Below are 20,817 nucleotides of genomic sequence, written 5' to 3' on the forward strand. Positions count from 1 at the left end.
CACGCCTTGTTTGGGTTACCCAACATGGAGTGCCAAAAATATTGAAAAGGTGCCGTGAGACCAATGATGTGGCTGACAGACCGAGGGAATGTCGACCAACGGTGAAAACGCCACGTCAAGGTCGGTATATCCGCATAACAGTGCAGAGGAGACCAACTTCGACTGTTCAACAATTACGAGATGACTTCTTGAGGGCAACCGGGGTCCGTGTATTTGCTCAATCTGTTGGCTACATAATGCCCAATTAAGGTCATTTCGACCGATTCGACGTGTTCCTCCAGAGAATCGTCATCGTGTTGAGAGGAGGCACTATGCAGTTTGAGAAGATACACGGACCCCGGTTGCCCTCAAGAAGTCATCTCGTAATGGTTGAGAAGTCGAAGTTGTTCTCTGCACTGTTACGCGGGTATTCCGACCTTGACGTGGCGCTTCCACCCTTGGTCGACATTTCCTCGGTCTGTCAGCCACATCATTGGTCTCACGGTACCTTCTCAATGTTTTTGGCATTGCACGTTGAGACAACCCCTCCAACATATAAATTAGAGGTTGGACGAATGGCGTAACGTCATGTTTTCAGGTGAAACACGGATATAACCTAGACCAGATACACGATGACAAAGGGTGTGGAGACATAAAGGACGCGGTGGAATGTACTAGCATATTCAAGAGATGCATGCATTTGGAGGTAATGTATTGCTCTTGGGATTATGCATGGCTGCCGTACACCTTTGATATCAATTCAAGGGACGTTAACTGCCCAGCGGTATACCGATGTAATTCTTCGACCATTTGCACAACCCTTCAGGCATGCATATGGTGCTGAATTAATTTTCATCGACGACAATGCTCGCTCTCATCAAGGTGCAAGAGTGATGAGCTTCGTGAGACAGGCGGGTATCAATTACAGTATATGAACTGGCCAGCAAATTCACCGGACATGGACTGCATTGTGAATACATGGAACAGGTCGAAAACGGTTGTTTTTGATCATCCACGACATCCGTAGCCAATGCCAGACCTCATTAGAGTTTCCCAGATGGATGGAACATTCTTAGGGAATTCCTCAAGGCAGTATTATTGGACCTTTATGTTTTCTTATATATAGAAATGATATGAGTAAAGAAGTAGAATCAGAGATAAGGCTTTTTGCGTATGATGTTATACTGTGCAGAATAATAAATTTGTTAGAAGACTGTAAGCAACTGTAAAATGACCTCGATAATGTGAGATGGACAGTAGGCAATGGTACGATGACAAACGGGGTTAAAAGGAAAAAAGGAAATAGGAAAAAGTCTTCTCAGATTTAATTATTGCGTTGATGGGGGTGACAGTTCCTAGGTGTTAATATAAGGAAACATCTTCAATGGGGTAATAATATAAATGTAGTTGTAAATAAATTGTACAGATCTCTGCACATGGTTATGAGGGTATTTAGGGGTTGTAGTAATGATGTAAAGTACAGGGCATATACGTATCTGGTAAGACCTCAACTAGAATATGGTTCCAGTGTATGGGATCTTCACCATGATTACTTGATTCAAGAACTGAAAAAAAAGCAGCTCGATTTGTTCTGGATGATTTCCAACAAAAGAGGAGCGTTAAAAAAAGTTGCAAAGTTTGGTCTGGAAAGACTTGGGAGAAAGGAGACCAGTTGCTCGACTAAGTGGAATATTCCGAGCTGTCAGTGGAGAGATGGCGTGGAATGACATTAGTAGACGAATAAGATTGAGTGGTGTCTTTAAAAGCAGGAAAGATCACAATATGAAGATAAAGTTGGAATTCAAGAGAACAAATTGGGGTAAATATTCGTTTATAGGAAGGGGAGTTAGTGATTGGAAAAACTTACCAACGGAGATGTTCAAAAATTTTCCAGTTTCTTTGCAATCATTTAAGAAAAGGCTAGGAAAACAACAGATAGGGACTCTTCCATCTGGGTGACTGCCCTAAATGCAGATCAGTAGTGACTGTAATTGATTGAAATAACGTCAATGTATTGATTGCGTCACTGAATTTGGTCGAGCAAACTCTGTCACACCAAAGGCCTACTCTGCACGCCATCTGCAACTGCGGAAAAAGACATTCATTTATTCGCAGGACATTTAAAACCACTTTGAGAGATCCTCTATTAACTGCCGTATGGTTGTATTACTTCATCTTGAAAAATGAATACATGCTAAATATTCGAAACTGTTACCAGCACTGTAGCTAGGTTCTCGACGTCTCCGATGCAGAAGGTCCAAATGCGATTGGCAGACGTGAATTAAGCTGTTTTAAATCGAATTTATATACGTATTATATCATAAATCAGACACATAGACAATTATGCATACATAATTCTTGGTTTTACGAATTTGAAGACAAATATTATCAAATAATTGTTAACTGTTTGATGTATAATCTGTTCGATGTAACCAGCTGCCCGATGTAAACAAATACACGTGAAAAGGTCGTAATCTGATTGGCTGCCGGCTCTGCAGCGTTGTTCAACTCATATTGTCTGTTTTATAAAATTTACGGTTTTTAAACTTAATTAAATGCATTCTAGAATATTACATTTGTACTATAACTTTAGTTAGTAATTTTTAAGTGGGGGAAGAGGGAATTGTTTCGTATGTAAAATATTGCATCAAATCAAACTGAGCGTACATTTGTGTTAAATCAACAATAGGGTCGTTGTGTTAAGATGACGGAAGTTGAGAAACATCGGTCTGGCAAGCCTGTAAAAGTAGTGAAAAACAGTTGGTTTTAAACGTGTTCCAACATTTCTTGTAAAAGTATCCGACATTAGCGGTGCAAGAAATCAATTCGTTACGGCATAATTGACCAGAGTATCAACAAGTAATGTTAACGAGCACAACGCACCTTTTAGGTTAAGGCACTTACATGCCTTAGTTAACGAAGGACTATCTCATGTTACAGCTGAGAAGGGGCAGGCGTGTATCGAACATGTCGTGAAGGTAGAGGGACAATTTGATGAGTTCGGGATTAGGAATTTGTGACTGACCAGTTCCACGGTACAGGAAGCCAAGACCAACGGTCTAGAGGATTCGTCTTGCCGACCACACGACATCTCGTAGTCTGCAGGCCTTTGGGCTGAGCAACGGTCGCTTAGTAGGTTATGATCCTCTAGGGCTGTTGCGCCATGGGGTTGGATTTGGTTTGGTTTGGTTTGGTTTAGTTGACCAGTTCATAATTAGTGAAAATGCTTCATCATCGTCAAGTGTATGTGAGGATGCATATGGAGCGAATGGCATCACTGATGGAAGACCACAAATGAGGCGAACGTACATTGAGTGTACTGATAATTTGTGAGTCATTTCTGTCTATCCTTGTGCTATTTATTCAGAGTTATATTGGCAATACAAGACTCCATCACGTGGCTCTGTGCGGTTTGTTTCTGCGAATGTAATATTGTAGGTTCAATCTCGACGAAATTGTCGCTTTTACGCAATTAGTTCGTACGGATAATATCGTCGAATGAATATCATTCTTTCCACATTTCGTAGTTCACTGTACACCTCTCCACGTGGCAAGACATTTCTAAATAATCAAAGAGTTTTCTCGGCGGCAGGATACTCTGGTTTTCTTTACATCGGGTAGCAGGTTACACCGAATAGGCCATAGATTTTTATTTCTCTAAAAACTTAGGCACTCACTTGTCGTGAACAGCATCAAAAAATATTAACTGATATAATTGACAGACTTGTATGGATTTGAACAGAGTAGGGGCTCAGTGCCTCTGTGAGGGTGTTAGGTGTGGAAGCTAGAGCCAGCGGCGGCGCATGACCATCGTGTTCGGGCATGTCCCTCAACTGACTGCAATTACAGCAATAATTAACTATACCGTTAATTAAATGTTCGGCTGACGCGTCGTACGCCCAAATAACCCGGTCATGGCTTCGACACAGTCCCCAAACATTTTGAGCGAAAATGGCACAGAACTGTATCACTTTTGTGCGTGGTCACCGTTGCGTTCAATGCAAGTCCGCCAGCACTTACAAAGTGCATGGATTCCTTTACAAAAATAAAACCACCGGGCGAGTTGGCCGTGCGGTTAATGGCACGCAGCTGTGAGATAGCGGGTTCGAACCCCACTGTCGGCAGCCCTGAAGATGGTTTTCCGTGGTTTTCCATTTTCACGCCAGGCAAATGCTGGGGCTGTACCTTAACTAAGGCCACGGCCACTTCCCACTCCTAGCCCTTTCCTATCCCATCGTTGCCATAAGACCTATCTGTGCAACGTAAAGCAAATCATAAAAGAAAAACCTTTGGTTTTCTGCACAGCCAGTCATGCATCGCCGTCTTCTTCATCCGAACGAAACGGCTTTCCTCCCTTGCCTCCCTGAGTGACCCAAGCGCGTGGTAATCACTATGGGCGACGTCTGGTAAATATGGTGGATGTTCTACGTTGTAAGTACATATCCGCCACAATAACATTACCTAATGAGATCTCGTACTTTAGTTGATGGGAAATTCATTTTCCTTTGTGTGGCTTGATTTTAACTTCACTCTCAACCCCCAAAACACAAAGAGAAAAGATGGTGCCGCTAGAGTTCATTTTGTTCAATGTGAAGTGCTCAAATACTGAATCGACATTTGGCGATGAATTTCAATAAGTTTCGTGTATTCACTACACAAAAACCGAATAATAGACCACTATACTTCTTTCGTGATGTCTGAATGGGGGCGGCCATTGTTACCCTGGTATACTTCATGGGCTGCGTTCACAAAATACGACTCCGAGTAGAGTTGGAGTAGAGTAGAGTATCGCGGAGTAACTGGTAAAGTTAACTCTGAGTAACGGTATTTTGTGAACACTTCGAGTGAATACAGAGTAACAGAATATGGCTAATCAATTAAGGACGTTATTTGTTTTACCATAACCTCATTTGCGAGGAATTTAATGTCTAATTTCCAGGCGAGTTTCTTCATAGCAGCGTGCTATATGAGTTATTACTACTTTCCTCACCAAGTTGTGCCTTAAAACACTATCCGTTATTCTTTACCTCGTAGGAACAATCTGATTACATTGATGATGAATACCAAAACATCGGTTCCGCACTGGTGCACGATAAGCCATTTAGGACAACTTAACTGTAAAGATTATGTTGTTAACAACTACGACGAAACTGAATTTAAACAACATTTCCGATTGCCGGATCAGCATTCGAACATCTACTCAGAGTCATTGGCCCTAAACTTTCTAAATCCAAAATCGGGAAACGAGGAAGACCATTGCAAGACCCAAAACAAAACAAAATTCTGGTTGTAATTTGGCTCTTAGCACCTGATTCGTACAGATCGGTTTCGTGAGAATTATAAATGCACTGTGTGGTATTTCTGATCGTATAATTAAATGGTTTAATTCAGAAGGTCATCTAAAATATTAAAAAGTTGGTTGCATTTTCCCAAGGAAATCTCATAAAGTTATTAAATCAGCTGCTCATTCATAACATGGGTATTCTTATAAAAATTCAATCATGTTATTTCCGCCGTTTATTAAAATTGGCACGGTGCCTATTTTTCCTGTTTTAAACGAAAATATCCCCTTCTTTATTCAATACATAACGCCCTTCTTTGTCAACAACTAGAAAATAATTTGAATTCATTGCCATGTCAATATAGTCGCAGTTAATATTTTTCACCGCTACCAATGAATGCATTACTGCGCATGTCGAGTTAAATCTACCCACCTATTTACGCAGAGTAAAAAGAGTATACTCTAAGTTAACTCGAAAGCATTTTCTGAACGCCTTGTAGAGTTAACTCCTTACTTTTATGAACGGATAGAGTTAACTCCGAGTTTACTCGGAGTTGGAGAGTAGTATTTTGTGAACGCAACCATGGTGTTTGCTTGTCTGGACGATGCTGTCTATAGGATATTCGGTAAAGCCTTAGCAACAGTACTACCAACGGACAGAACCACGACGCGACATTTCGAATTTGTATTACACTTTTAAGATTTCCATTCGACCCACCATAAGCTTGCCCCCTCTCCCAAATGTTCTCGAACCTGGGCAACATTCGCTGCGTCCCAGGTGAAAGGTTTTCGGGGTGTGAAATTTCCCGAATTAGGTTTGTTGTTATCCACGAATTAAATACATTGTTGCCAAATAATGATTGTTCCATCAGTGGAACAAGTGCAGTGTAGAACTGAAAATAGTAATTCACATTTATTTTTAAATTTTTTATTTAAGCTGTCCTGAATTTCTAGAGTTTATAATAGATGAGAAGCAAATACTGCATGCAGCTCCCAGCAATAAAATGTACTAACGGAAGGGAATGTAAATTACGCCGCAAGGACATAAAAATGACTATACCATCTTTCCTAATTCGGGGCATGTTGAAAGATTCCGTTTTTCGGTCAGGAATGTTCCCAGTTTACGGGAGATGGAGTAGTAATTTTTTGTACCCTTAGACCAATCTGCGTTCATCAATATGTTCGACAATCTACAGTATCCTGCGTGACGGGTACACATTTTGTACACATTCCATACCGACGCAGTTAGATACGTATTGCCGTCGCCATGTTGCATCTTATAATGGCGTATCTCTATAATCGGAGCATGTTTGTAATTTCAGTACCGAACCCCACTGTCGGCAACCCTGAAGATGGTTTTCCGTGGTTTCCCCAATTTCACACCATGCAAATGCTACGGCTGTACCTTAATTAAGGCGACGGCTGCATCCTCCTCACTCCTAGGCCTTTCCTACCTCATCGTCGCCATAAGACCTATCTGTGTCGGTGCGACGTAAAGCAAATTGCTATATAATTTCAGTACGGTCTGTTTTGCCGCATGCTATATTACGAAAGCACGCAATAAACAGTATGTTTGTGGAATGGCCCTTGCACCATGGCGCGAAGATTGCATTATAGTTGTTTTGACATAAATATTATGTTTCAATAGCCGGGGGTCGCTTGAAGAAAACCGTCGCAAAATGTGTAACGGAAATGTAACCTAGCAATCGTGCAGGCTGTGATGTAAGTATAGGGTATCTCTTATAAACCCAGACCGAACGTACGGAGTTTGTACTCTGGGCTACGGCAGCCGCAGTATGAGAGGCGCGCGCATAGTTCTTGACCTTGCAAGCAGCCTGTACGTGTTTAACCTGGCAAGCAAGTCGTCAGTCGGAATCTCAGCTGTTAACATGGTGAGACAGTTATCATGGCAACACCGCATTTTCGTATGTAAAAGTTCTGGTTTCATCTTAATGGTCTTGTGAACATTCATAACTCTCGCTATTGGTGTGCAGAAAATCCTAATGGTGTTTATGAAGTCCCTCATTTATGACAGGAAGATTGGTGTTTGGTGTGCTGTTAGTGCAGGACGAATAATTGGGCCTATTTTTTCGAGACGACAATAAATGCAGAGAGGTACCCAAGATGACATTTTGACGCCATCAATTAACGAAAGAAGAAAAATCGCGTGGGTGGTTTCAACAAGATTCAGCCCCTGCTCATACAGCAGACGATTCCCTTCTTACAGTCTCGGAAGTGTTTGCAGACAGAGTGATCAGTACTGGTCTATTTCCCCCTCGTTCTGCAAATCTAACAGGGTATGATTTTCACTTGTGGGGTAAACTGGAAGAAAAAAGTGTATCGAACAAATACTCACACATTGGAGGAAGTGAAAGAAAACATTACGAATTAAATCAGAAACATTACAGTGGCAGAACTCACTCGCGTCAGTCAGATTGTGGTTACCAGGAAGGACACTTCCAGCATCTTTTACAAGGTAAGATTTCATATAAGAGTGTATATATAGTTAGCACGTTAGAGTTGATGTAGGGGGTGCCCTAACAAGCGGTTAGGATATCCGCCCATGTTAGAGGCAGCTCAGTAGATTTAGTGATGTAGTTAAGTAGTTTATAAGAGAGATAGTAGATATTGTTTGTTTGCTTTTGTGTGTTTTTGTTTCGCTCTGCCTTTATTGTCTGTAAGCCGATGGTGTAAACTAGGGTGGGCAATAAAGAGATGTTCTATGTTCTATACAGGGTGAAGCGTAATTCGCGCACTCGGGCATCGCAGCGCGACTCCTCACATGCCAGCAATAAAAAAATGTATCTTACAAATTTTCGTCTTGCGAATATGTATGTATGTTGGGTATTCAGCCCGAAGGCTGGTTTGATCCTCCACAGCTCCGCCAACAGCTGCCATAAACAGCCTAGGCGTCACTGAAGAGGCATACTAGGGAAGTGAGGAATGAGGTAGTTTCCCGTTGCTTTCCTCACTGAGCCAGAAGTTGCTATTACATATCAGTCTGCCAAGCCCACTGAAATGCATGCACCAACTGACCCTATGAGCGATATTTTCACACCATTCATAACAGGGACTGGCTGCATAAGGAATGGTATTACTAGCATCACTCATACCTCAGTCACTTTCATATTGTCAAAGCCAAGGATGAGACTGAGACAGGGCAATGAAAGTAACAAATTTATTCCAGCCCGTACCGGAAGACATAGTGCACTATAAACACTACATCTCGCCAGCAAAGCACGTAGAAAACGGACGTTGAAGAGTAGCAATCTGGCAACACTGTAACCATATGTAGGGTAACTACTGCTGTCAGCACGTCCTCGTCGTGCTGTACAGTTGGTGCAGTGCGTAGAGTTTTGAGTTGGCATGCAGGAGGTCGATGGTTCGATCCTGGGTTGAGGCGCGTTTTTTATTTGCTAATTTCCATCTGACATTACCTACTGTAATACAGTAAGACACCGTTTCTGAGATCACACGTGTCCTACATTTACAACATTTTGTAACGCTGAAACAACAAATACCTGGTTAGACTAATAAGTAATAGACAGATGAAACAAACAGGTTTCACATCTAGTAGATGAAGTGGTGCGAATAAATTCACGCCCACGACGTGGAAAGGGCGCCTTTCAAAGCTGACCAATGAAAACGATTGTTCGTCCATTTCTAGAATCGTAGTATGTAAGTGCAAATGGTTTCTAGAGGACCCACTGCAATCGCTGTTGACGATTTAAGATGCCAGATACCATACCACCCGGACTACATTTACGAAATAAAAAACATACGCCTCAACGCAGGATCGACCACTCGACCTCCTGCATGCTAACCCGAAACGCTATCAACTGCACCAACTGTACAGTACGACTAACTTCTGCTGACAGAGGTAGTTACCCTACATGTGGTTACGGTGTTGCCAGATTGCTACTCTTCAACGTCGTTTTTCTGCCGAATATACTCGGAAGACGAAATTTTGTAACAGACATTTTTTTATTGCTGGCATGTGAGGAGTCGCGCTGCGACGCCCGAGTGCGCGAATTACGCTTCACCCTGTATAAGAGTGTATAAGTTACTCGCTTAAAGCAGGGCGGCGGCACGCAACGTAAGTTTAGCTGAGGCAGCTGCCGTAGCGCAGAGTACAAACACCGTGAGTTCGGTCTGGGTTTATAAGAGAGAAGACCCTGTTTGCATGAATGGCAAGGCAATGTTACCTAGCAACCGTGCAGGCCATGACTGATACGCACAGATGGCTGTGATGTGGGGTATTGATGTTATTGAAAGACATAATTATGATCATTCGATTTTCCCAAATTGAAACTTGACACTTTGCTTTTCTGTGCAAGTGCTCGCTTTACATTGTTAATCTTTTGATCTTCCCACTAACTACTTTTTACAGTGTTCGGAGACGTCAAGTTGTAGCAATTTTCGTCTGTAGGTGTGCTTTCATGCACCGGTAATTCTACCGACACGAGGCTGGCGTACTTCACCTTCAAATAGCACTGGACTGAGTCAGGTTCGAACTTGCCAACTTTGGGAGTCAGAAGTGCCAGCCCTCTACCGTTTTAGCTACTCCGCCTCGGTTTTACTTTGCTGACTTAATAAGAAACAAACAGCGCAATATCGACCTTAAGGATTATCAGTTTTAGGTGGGTTGCGTAACTGCGTGAATTTCAAGAGGCTAATGGGACGACTTTGCATGTACAAGATGAGTAGATGTAATTCCAAGTCTCGAATTATCACGGTTTAAAGATGGCAAATCTGCTCGTCCTCGTACAAATTATACCAACGGACGTGGTATAGTTATGCATCGTTATACACTCATTCAACGGAGTCCACTCAACTGAGTAGAGGGGGGGGGGGGGGGTTCGATACCCACCTCAGTCATCCTCGAAGTGCTTTTCCGTGGTTCCCCCACTTCTCCTCCATGCAAATGCTGGGATGGTACCTCATCCTAAGGCCACGGCCGCTTCCTTCTCTCTTCCTTGCCTATCTCTTCCGATCTTCCCACCCCCATAAGTTCCCAGTTCAGAATAGCAGGTGAGGTCGCCTGGGCGAGGTACTGGTCCTCCTTCCGAGTTGTATACCCCCGATCTAATATCTCACGCTCCAGGACACTGCCCTTGAGGTGGTAGAGGTGGGATCCCTCACTGACTCCGAGGGAAAAACCAACCCTGGAGGGTAAACCGATTAAGAAAGAAAGAAAGAAAGAAAGAAAGAAAGAAAAATAAATAAATAAATAAATAAATAAATAAATAAATAAATAAATGATAATAAAATATCCTTTCATAGCATATAATATTGTTTTGTACTCAGTTCTTAGTATACTCCCTAATCGTAACAAATGATACGTTTCTTTCCAGCCCCCAGAAATTATGTTGTACCGAGGTTGGACTTTGTGGATACGGGGTAGGGTACGAGGTGAGATGAATCTTCGAAACGAATTTTTACGATCGGTTGCCCTTCATGACGTCAACCTCATCACGGGAGTTAATGAGACGAAATGAATGGCGCCATCTCTCCACTGACAGCTCGGAACATCCCGCTTAGTCGAACAGCTCGTCTCCTTACTCCCAAGTCTTCCCATTCTGAAGTTTGCAACATTTTCGTAACACTACGCGTTTGTCTGAAATGATACGGAACAAATCGTGCTGCTTTCCTTTGGATATGTTGCAGTTATCTTGGTGAGGATTCCATACACAGGAACCATACCACAATTGTGATCTTACCAGTGACTTATATGTCCTCCTCCTTCACATCCTTACTACAAAGCCGAAATACTCCGACAACCATACGAAGAGATCTGTAATGAAATGTCGTATGGCTTTTAGTGCCGGGATATCCCAGGACGGGTTCGGCTCTCCAGGTGCAGGTCTTTCTATTTGACTCCCATAGACGACCTGCGCGTCGTGATGAGGATGAAATGATGATGAAGACAACACATACACCCAGCCCCCGTGCCATTGGAATTAACCAATTAAGGTTAAAATCCCCGACCCGGCCGGGAATCGAAACCAGGACCCTCTGAACCGAAGGCCATTACGCTGACCGTTCAGCCAACGAGTCGGACAAAGAGATCTGTAATCTTTATTTACAATCCCGAATACGTGATTACTCCAATGAAGATCTTTTCTCCTATTGACACCGAGGTACATTCACTCCAACACAGTGATTTAAACTGAAGCGACTTTCCTTACAACCTGACTTTTCGCCCCTCTTATCAGCACACCGTCCATCTCACATCTCGTCGAGTTCTTTTTGTAGTTGCTCACAATCCTCTAAAAAAAATTAACATCGTTACGGCCTCATTGGAGAACGTTCATTCAAGTTTACAACCATGTTTACGTATCCTTGTCCACATGCCCTTCATTCTCTTAATGTGAGCATTTCTTCTGCCCTCTGACCAGGGAAGTCGTTTTGACTCATCAAATTCTGGAATTTTTGTTTAAATATGTGTATCTAGGACATCTTGTTCCGTTATCCCGCTCAGCCTCAAATCATCGGCCACTGCCTGGTGCCATCTAGGATTACCGAAGAAAGTCAGCCTCCTTTTCCTGATGACGTCCGTTACTTTGCCCACCTTGTTATGCACTACTTCGTGTTCTGAGCTTCCATGTTCATTCCTTTTTTAATGCGTCCTTAAGATCTTTCTACCTATCCTTCGTTCTAGTTTCTCCAGTCTCGTTTTGAGATTTTATTTCTCAAGCCCAGCGTTTCTGACCTACAGTATATAAAATCTCTGGTCTTACAACAGCCTGGTAGTGTCTTAGCTCCCCATGATAGTGCTCTCTTATCGTACGTCTCAAGAGTCTAAATGCAGGCTGCCTTAATTTTCATTAATCTCGCCTCCACACCCTGTTTTTTTATCATTCCTCATATCAAGCCACTCTCTTAAATATCTGAAAGCTTCAACCTTTTGGTGTTGTCTTTATCTTAAACGTACTGTCCTTATTTTTGGGCATATATCCTCTACCGGTAATTTATTGATTACTCTATGCAGTATGTCAGTATCCTGTATGTCTATATTTGTAGAATGCTACAATTATATTTCCATTTATTAGTCTAGATGTAATTAATTACTTCAGGAGCAAAATTCCATTCATTTATTTCCATAATCCCTAAATAAAATGCGCTGATTCTTTTTCCTTAGATCAGTTTCTTACACAATTCTGTTTGCAGTTTTAAACTATTTTTACTGCCGCAAGTACAAGGGTTTCGTAATCATGTTTGCCGATAAAATGCAATTACTAAGCGACACGTTTCCGAACCATAACGAACTCCTACGAAGGAAGTGAACATTAAGTACAATACGGTACTACAGCGATAAAAGCAAAAGCACTGCTGGAATTTCCCCAGATGAACTCCGTACTTTTTTAAACGGGCCTTATTCAAAAGACCGATTTTATTTCTCATCGGAACATCTGTCAAACATCCCTCTTTTAAGCGAACACCTCGAACTCAGAATAGCGTGCGTAGACTACAGAATACTCTCTCCCACTTAATTTAGGCTACTACTGCTACTACTACTACTACTACTAGACGGTAACGCCGTCTCTCAGGCCGGGATATTTGTTAGGGTGAAGGAGATGCTCGGAGAAGGTGAGGGGGTTGGCGGCCGTGGCCTACACTAGGAACTGTCCCGGCATTCACCTTAGTGCAGGAGAATGGAAAACCACGGAAAACCATTCTCAGGACAGCCGACGGTTGCGGCCAGCCGTGAGGTCAAGCCCTGTCCCGTCTCCCGAATGCAGAGACGTAGAGTCACGGTAGAGCCGTGGCCACCCCTCCTCTGCTCGGCTGGCCGGTCAGAATGCAGAGCTGTTGGACCACGGACCAGCCGTGGCCACTTATGGGCCGAGACCCACTCTGTATCTACCGACTTACTTTAGACCAGTTATGGCAGGCTCAAATGGTACCAGAATGCCTAGAGTGCATGCATGCATGGTAGTTCACGGTAGAACATATAACTACAGGTTCAGCAAGTAGAGACTAACTGTAGCAGTGCAGCAGGTACGTTTCAACCACACGGCTGTGTCTGAATGTTGTTTTCATTCAATAAATGCGGACCATTTCAATAAATGTATTCGTAGGATAACGAGATTGGACGACAAAATGTAGCATTTTATATACTATTTAAGCATATGCTATATTTAAATAATTTGCCAGAGCAAAGAGATCTAGCTTGTCAGGATACCTGACAGACATTTTCATTGACATAGAAAACATTATTTACTTTAGGACACCCACTTATAAACAAAATCATACATTATCACAGATATATGGATAACACCGCAATCCTATTCAATGGGAGTAAAGAAGAACTCGATGAGATACTTCGCCGTCCAACGGTTTTTTTACACCGTAACTCAGACACGCAGAGCATTCCCTATTAAAAAGTGGTCTGACCAGGAGGACAGAAGAACCTCCGAGAGGTATAACCTAGGGCGAGCCCATCGTCAGCAATACCGAATTTCCTCAGACTCCAGTAAAATCAATCTCCGTCATGTTTCGCTATTCACCTTATTGCCCAGTTACCACTACAGCAACGACGACGACGACCACCACCACCACCATCGCCGCTACTGAATTCAGTCAAACAGCCGCAGCAGCTTACCACTCGGCCGCTCCTGACTACCAGGCCAGATTTCTTCCCATGTCACCAGCTTCACTGGGGGACGCCCCATCAATCATTCCCGTTTGCTCCAGCATATACTCTCAGGAACGCATTCATTTCTACTCTCCAACCTTGCCGCCGAGTTCCAATCTCCCCACGCCATTTTCTCCACCCTGCTCAGATTTAAAATGCACCGTTAGGATATAGTGGACATCCGACGAACGACAACTGGAGTCATCGTTCAAGTTAATGGGACACCGCGACTACTCAATTCACCACTGCAATAGGATCTCACTAACTTGAATCAAGTACCCATTTTCAACTACTCCCACCTCAACCCATCAAAATTCCCCGCTCTCCACCACGCTACAGCCTTCTTAACCGTGTAATGCGAGGTGTTGACCTCTCTATTACAGAAAAAACAATCTCCGAACTCCACGCTGAAGGCACTCCAGTCAAGAAAGCATTTAGAATCAAGAATTCTTTTGCCATCGCCCGAAGATGTCGAACGTGTCTTGGCCAGAAGAGTCTCCATACATAGACACTACCATAAAGTGGAATCATCTCGCGCCCCACCTCCACAAGCCATCTGGTGTGAGCCCTGTTTCATCTACGATAATTATACCACCATTCAGTGTACCGCCAAGACTCCTAAATACAGACATTGCAATCAAGATCACTTTACACCCAATACGCACAAAACTCATACCTGTGGAGGTAATCACGCAGTGTATACTTGCCGCTGCCGTATGCCTCCTCAAAATCGACCAGAACTCATAGCCCCTATCAGAACCATTGATCCACCTATATCCCTTTTTCAATCACCTACAGTCGATGATCTAATTCGGTCTGTTACCATTTCATTACTACTGTAAATATCAACACCTACAACAGACCCTTAGTTCTCACAAGGCGCAGCAAATCTAATATTCATTCTTCACTTTCTAACCACCCATTCTGGCCTAAATTCGCACTTCTACTTTACACCATTAGAAACCCTTTTCTGAACACATTTTCAGCTCCCTCAGCTCAAGCACCTACATAATAGAATCGCATCCTCTCCAGTATTTGTACTCATCGAATTGACTTACCGTACATCCTGTTAAACGTAGGCTTGTGAGTGCACCAGGGATATGTTATTCTTCACATACTTGCCACCCTGTCTTCAGAAAAGACCACCTTGGCAAAGGAACCAATGAAAAAATTTCTAATCTGTACTAGGGCCTATGTTCAACTTTAGACCTTCATACATGATTGTAAAACTCTTTAATTTATATTAATATCCCCAGGGCCCTGTTTCATAAAACTAACTAATATTATTACCTAATAATATTAGAACTCATAAAAATAATCATTAGTTAACCAAATTCTGTTTCATAAAGATTTACACATGACTAATAAAATATCTTCACTCATAATATTATTTGTTAGTCAGCTGATGCAAATGGAGGTTAGAATTGGTCTGATGCATAATATGTTCTCGGTTTGTGCTTGTTCCCAGCAGTAGGCTAGTGCTTGACTACAACCGGCTTTTAATCCATATGTTCGATAGGCTCACTTGATATTTTCGTTGTTGTGACTTTGATACATATGAGAATGGATAAAAGAAGTGAAAATAATGTGAGAGAAGAAAGTTTGTTTGTGGAAAGTGATTGAGTTCAACCGTCAACTATTCGCAGACTTTTGCACACTATAACCCTCCTTGTTATATTTTTTATTTTTTTATTTCATGTGCTCTTAAACATATCTATTGAGGTGGACTAGCAAAATCTTGGTTTATTACCCCCTGCGGGAGGGGGCGGTAGGAAAAAACTCACGGTATCCCCTGCCTGTCGTAAGAGGCAACTAAAAGGGGCCCCAGGGGCTCTCAGTTTGGGAGCGCGGGTTGGCGACCATGGGTCACTGAGTTGATATCTGGCACCCTTCTCTTTCTTTGGCCGATAACTTCATTTTTCGAAGTGTCAGATCCCTTCCATTTTTCTATCTGGTTAGTGTTATATAGATGATGGTTACCTATTATAGTTGTACTTCCTCTTAAAACAAAAATCATCACCACCACTATCTTGGTTTACTGGTGGTATAAGTCAAGATTTTAAAGGATAGCTGGAGTCTCCGAGCAGAACTGCGCTAGGAAACCCGATGATACTGTTACGAATAAAACTCCATTTGTTTCATTACTCTAATTTATTTCTGGATGGCCTAATAAATGCACGCACGCGCGCGCACACACACACACACACACACATCTTTAAACACAAACAATTATAACCAGTTATGAATCTCCACACTACGCTACTGTCCAAAAGTTAAGCATAAGTTACGAGTAAGCAGGGCAACAGGAAATAGACCGCAAATCGCACGACATACTGTATGCACCTACCAACCTTATGTGTTCGCTCTGTATAAGAAAGGAGTCTTCCCTGCTTTGACTAGCGGCGTAGCGGCAAGGTAAACTCAGCCAGTGCCTGAGCCTCATATTCCCTCAGTCGTGTTTGCCCTTTTATAGTGTGCGGAGTGTAGTCTAATGGTGAACGTGATAACATAATGGCACAACGACGCCATTTGGACCCCATTTTGCATGGTAGAATACTCGGCCGCCTGGAAGCAGACCAGACACAGACCGAAGTCGCCGTATCCTTGAATGTGCCACAAAGTGTCATTTCCAGGCTTTGGAGACGATTTCGAGACACAGGAGATGTTAGTCGTAGGCCAGTACCAGGTCGACCAAGGGTAACCACCCCACAGCTGGACCGATATCTGGCCATAACAGCCCGACGAAATCGGAGTGCATCTGCAAGGCAATTGTCAGCGGAGCTTGCAGCCGTCTCAGGGTTTGCCGTTTCCCGGCAAACTGTGTACCGGAGGCTCAGAACATCAGGGCTGTTTGCCCGACGTCCAGCAGTGTGCGTCCTGCTCAATCCAGCACAGAGACGGGCTCGGAGGACTACCGGAGGTCTCCGGAGAAAGAACGAAAACAACTGCTCCACTCCGCTCTGATGTTCAGTCCTTGTGTACTCTGCCCCACTGTAAACGTATTACAGGGCTATGTTGTTCTGGTCGTCAGGCAAACAAGCTACCTCTGCGTTGTCTTCTGGCTGCAGTAAACCGCGACAGTCTGAATTCCCTGCCGCTTTGCTCTTGTGCAAAGTGACACGCAGTGTAGTATTTATTGCTCTTCACTATTACGAGTATATAGCGGTCCTCGTTCGGAGTGGTTTTTTGTGGACGATATCTGCTAGTCCGTCGTTCTGCTCAGATACTATGCTTTAGACTATACCAAACCCCGGAACCACACGTGTCATATTCGACCCTTTCTCGAACTTCCTAATCGTTCCACAATCCAGATGTCCTCTGTGGACCGTTTAGTCGTTTTTAGCACTCGATGAAATGAAGCGCCCGCCTCTGTGGTGTAGTGGTTAGCGTGATTAGCTGCCACCTCCGGAGGCCACGAAATTTGAAAAAGTGGTATGAGGGCTGGAACGGGGTCCACTCAGCCTCGGGAGGTCAACTGAGTAGAGGTGGGTTCGATTCCCATCTCAGCCATCCTGGAAGTGGTTTTCCGTTTCTCCTCCAGGCGAATGCCGGGATGGTACCTAACATAAGGCCACGGCCGCTTCCTTCCCTCTTCCTTGCCTATCCCTTCCAATCTTCCCATCCCTCCACAAGGCCCCTGTTCAGCATAGCAGGTGAGGCCTCCTAGGCGAGGTACTGGTCATTCTCCCCAGTTGTATCCCCGCCCAAGAGTCTGAAGCTCCAGGACACTGCCCTTGAGGCGGTAGAGGTGGGATCCCTCGCTGTGTCCGAGGGAAAAGCCGACCCTGGAGGGTAAACAGATGATGATGATGATGATGATGATGATGAAATGAAGCGGAACTCTATTATCGCGTATTACAGTGACTATGTATACTATATAAATAATGTAGCCACTGCATCGCGCATTAGAATATTTATTAACAAGCGGCGCATCAAGCAGAATGCGTTGTTGCCACTTTTCATTACACGTTCGTGTGTTCAGTCAAACCCACTGATCTGCATTAAGGGCGGCTCCATGGCTGAATGGTTAGCGTGCTGGCCTTTGGCCACCTGGGTCCCGGGTTCGATTCCCGACAGGGTCAGGAATTTTAACCATAATTGGTTAATTTCGCTGACACGGGGGCTCGCTGTATGTGTCATCTTCATCATCATTTCATCCTCATCACGACGCGTCCTCGGACACTCCCGGCACTAAAAGCCATACGCATTTCATTTTGCATTTAGAGCAGTCGCCCAGGTGGGAGATTCACTATATGTTGTTAGTCTTTTCTTAAATAATTACAATTAGGGCGGAAGGGGGGGGGAATCGGTTCCTCTCTCACTTTTTGGAGAAAAATAAGAAATGTATTCTATTTTAGCCACCGTAAATGAGGAAATATTATAAAAAAAGGAATTTATACAAACCCGGTTGTCTATTACCGGCAGCTAATTCTTTCCTTTAATTTCTTTGTATATTAAAAAAAATAAGCGGAAATATCACAGAATGCCATTCGCGCAGTTAACCGATACGTACAGCGTCACAGCAAGCAGTGGAGACTAGTGTATCAGCAAGTAGGAGCGCGATTAGTATCTGAGGTACTCTTTCGATGGCACCAAATACAGTAGAGACAATACGCGACACTTCCGGATTTAGCCTTGTTAAAATGGGAGACAATTCGCAAGTGGCGCTCCTAGTGGCGTGACCTGATAATTAACGCTAAAAACAAATATCAATGGAAATGCATATACGGAAATGGATAAATAAATTACGTCTAGAAAGAAAGTGTCACTAAAGCAATTCTGGATAAATAAATGAAAATTTATTTAACAGGTTATTATTTAAAGACTGAAATTAGACATATAACCAAGATGTGAAATGGACTGCTGTGAAATGGCTTGATCTTTCATTTATGCATTACTTTTTTAGCTTTAGTATTCCTACCTGAACTTTCACGGCTAGAATTGTCTTTTTTCTCATTTAAAAGCATTGTATCCACATTAAGACACAAACTAATATTTAAGAGCTGGACAATTTTCCTTTTTTAACTTGAAGCCTACTAACAGAAAGAAAATCTATAAATTTACCCTCAAGAACATTCAAAATTTCCCTATAAGCAATACTTGCCATTACATTAGGGTAAAGCAAATTTGCATCGTCATAATGTTTCAACAAAATATATAAATTTCTTAAATCACCTATATTTCCTTCAGTGCACAACGCATTACGGCATTCCAAATGGGGTAACTTGGAACACAAACTGCTGCACTATAAAATAAAATAAGATTATATTTTAAACCAGTTAAAATATGGATCGCGCAGGTCAGAAATGTTGGAAGTACTATACAAATCTCTTTGTAACTGGAAGAATATCTATGCAAACACAATATGTACTTACATTTTCTTGTGACGAGGGAAACTGAAGAAAGACCACGAATCCTTCTGTGCTTCATAATAATTGCAACCAAACGTAGCATATATCTTTCCACTCATATTGAGAGGAGATATTAAGGAATGACACGCTACTATTTACTTATGTCAACTTAATGCAAACATATAAATAACACCAAAAACTTCACAAAAAAATACACGTGCTCTTATGACAGAATCAGTAACTACCAGGTCACTCCACTAGACAGAGCTCTAATCGCTGTCCGTCAATATCTCGCAGAGTGTCGCGTATTGTCTCTACTGTATTTGATGGCACTAAACCTTAGTTTTGTGCACATTTGTTATTGTTCCTTTGGTGAAAGTTTTATCAAATCAAAATCTCAGATAAACTATTATTATCGCAGTTAACTTGGCAAATAGTCAATCTTTAATTTCTTTCTTTCTTTCTTTTTTAATCCGTTTACCGACCAGGGTTGGTTTTTCCCTCGGAATCAGTGAGGGATCCCAACTCTACCACCTCTAGGGCAGTGTCCTGGAGCATGAGACTTTGGGTCGAGGGATACAACGAGGGAGGAAGACCAGTACCTTTCCCAGGTGGCTTCACCTGCTATGCTGAACAGGGGCCTTGTGGGGGGATGGGAAGATTGGAAGGGATAGACAAAGAAGAGGGCAAGGAAGCGGCCATTGCCTTAAGTTAGGTATCATACCGGTATTTGCCTGGGGAGGTGGAAAACCACGGAAAACCACTTTGAGGGTGGGTGAGGTGGGAATCGAAGCCCCTCTACTCGAGGCTTAGTGGACCCCGTTCCAGCTCTCGTACCACTTTTCAAATTTTGTGGCAGACCGGGAATAGAACTCAGGCCTGGCAGCCACACTAATCACTACACCACAGACCACTCTTTAATTCTCTGTCAAAATTTGCTCAGAGAGCATAAAAAATCTACCGTTTTGTAGCTTTTTATCTTTACCAATTTGTTGTGTAACCCCAACGGTATTCCCCAGATCTCCGGTACTTGTTATTGTCTATACATTCCTGTGCCCCTCCCTCCCCCGCACTTCCAATTCCCAATCGCCGCTTTTTTGGATGAAGAAACAAAGAAACAGAGCATGTTCAACCTCTATGAAAATGCACAAGATTAAAAGGAAAGCAATGGCAAACTACCTCACTCCTCATCTTGCCTAGTACGCCTCATTTGGGCTCTGCCATTGATTTTTGCAGTTTCCTTGTAACTGCATAGCCTTTGGTGATGCTATTTGAGGATCCAACCAGCCTCTGGGCTGATGACTTAACAGACACACATGATGAAGATTGTAAATTGTTATAAGCGATATGTTCCGAGCTATCAGTGGAAAGATGGCATGGAACGACATTAGTAGACGAATAAGTTTGAGTGGTGTTTTCAAAAGTAGGAAAGGTCACAATATGAAGATAAAGTTGGAATTCAAGGGGAGAAGGGACAAATATTCTTTTATAGGGAGGGGAGTTAAGGATTAGAATAACTTACCAAGGGAGATGTTCAATAAATTTCCAATTTTTAAAAATAATTTAAG

At 42.8% G+C, this 20,817-nt stretch overlaps 1 protein-coding gene across 2 annotated transcripts in view; it reads left to right on the top strand.

Moving 5' to 3' along the window:
• LOC136882355 (organic cation transporter protein) overlaps positions 1–20,817 on the top strand; it is a 113,764-nt gene that overhangs the window by 31,787 nt on the left and 61,160 nt on the right. The window lies entirely within an intron of this gene.

Source organism: Anabrus simplex, chromosome 10 (genome assembly GCF_040414725.1).
Source record: "Anabrus simplex isolate iqAnaSimp1 chromosome 10, ASM4041472v1, whole genome shotgun sequence".
Classification (NCBI taxonomy): domain Eukaryota; kingdom Metazoa; phylum Arthropoda; class Insecta; order Orthoptera; family Tettigoniidae; genus Anabrus; species Anabrus simplex.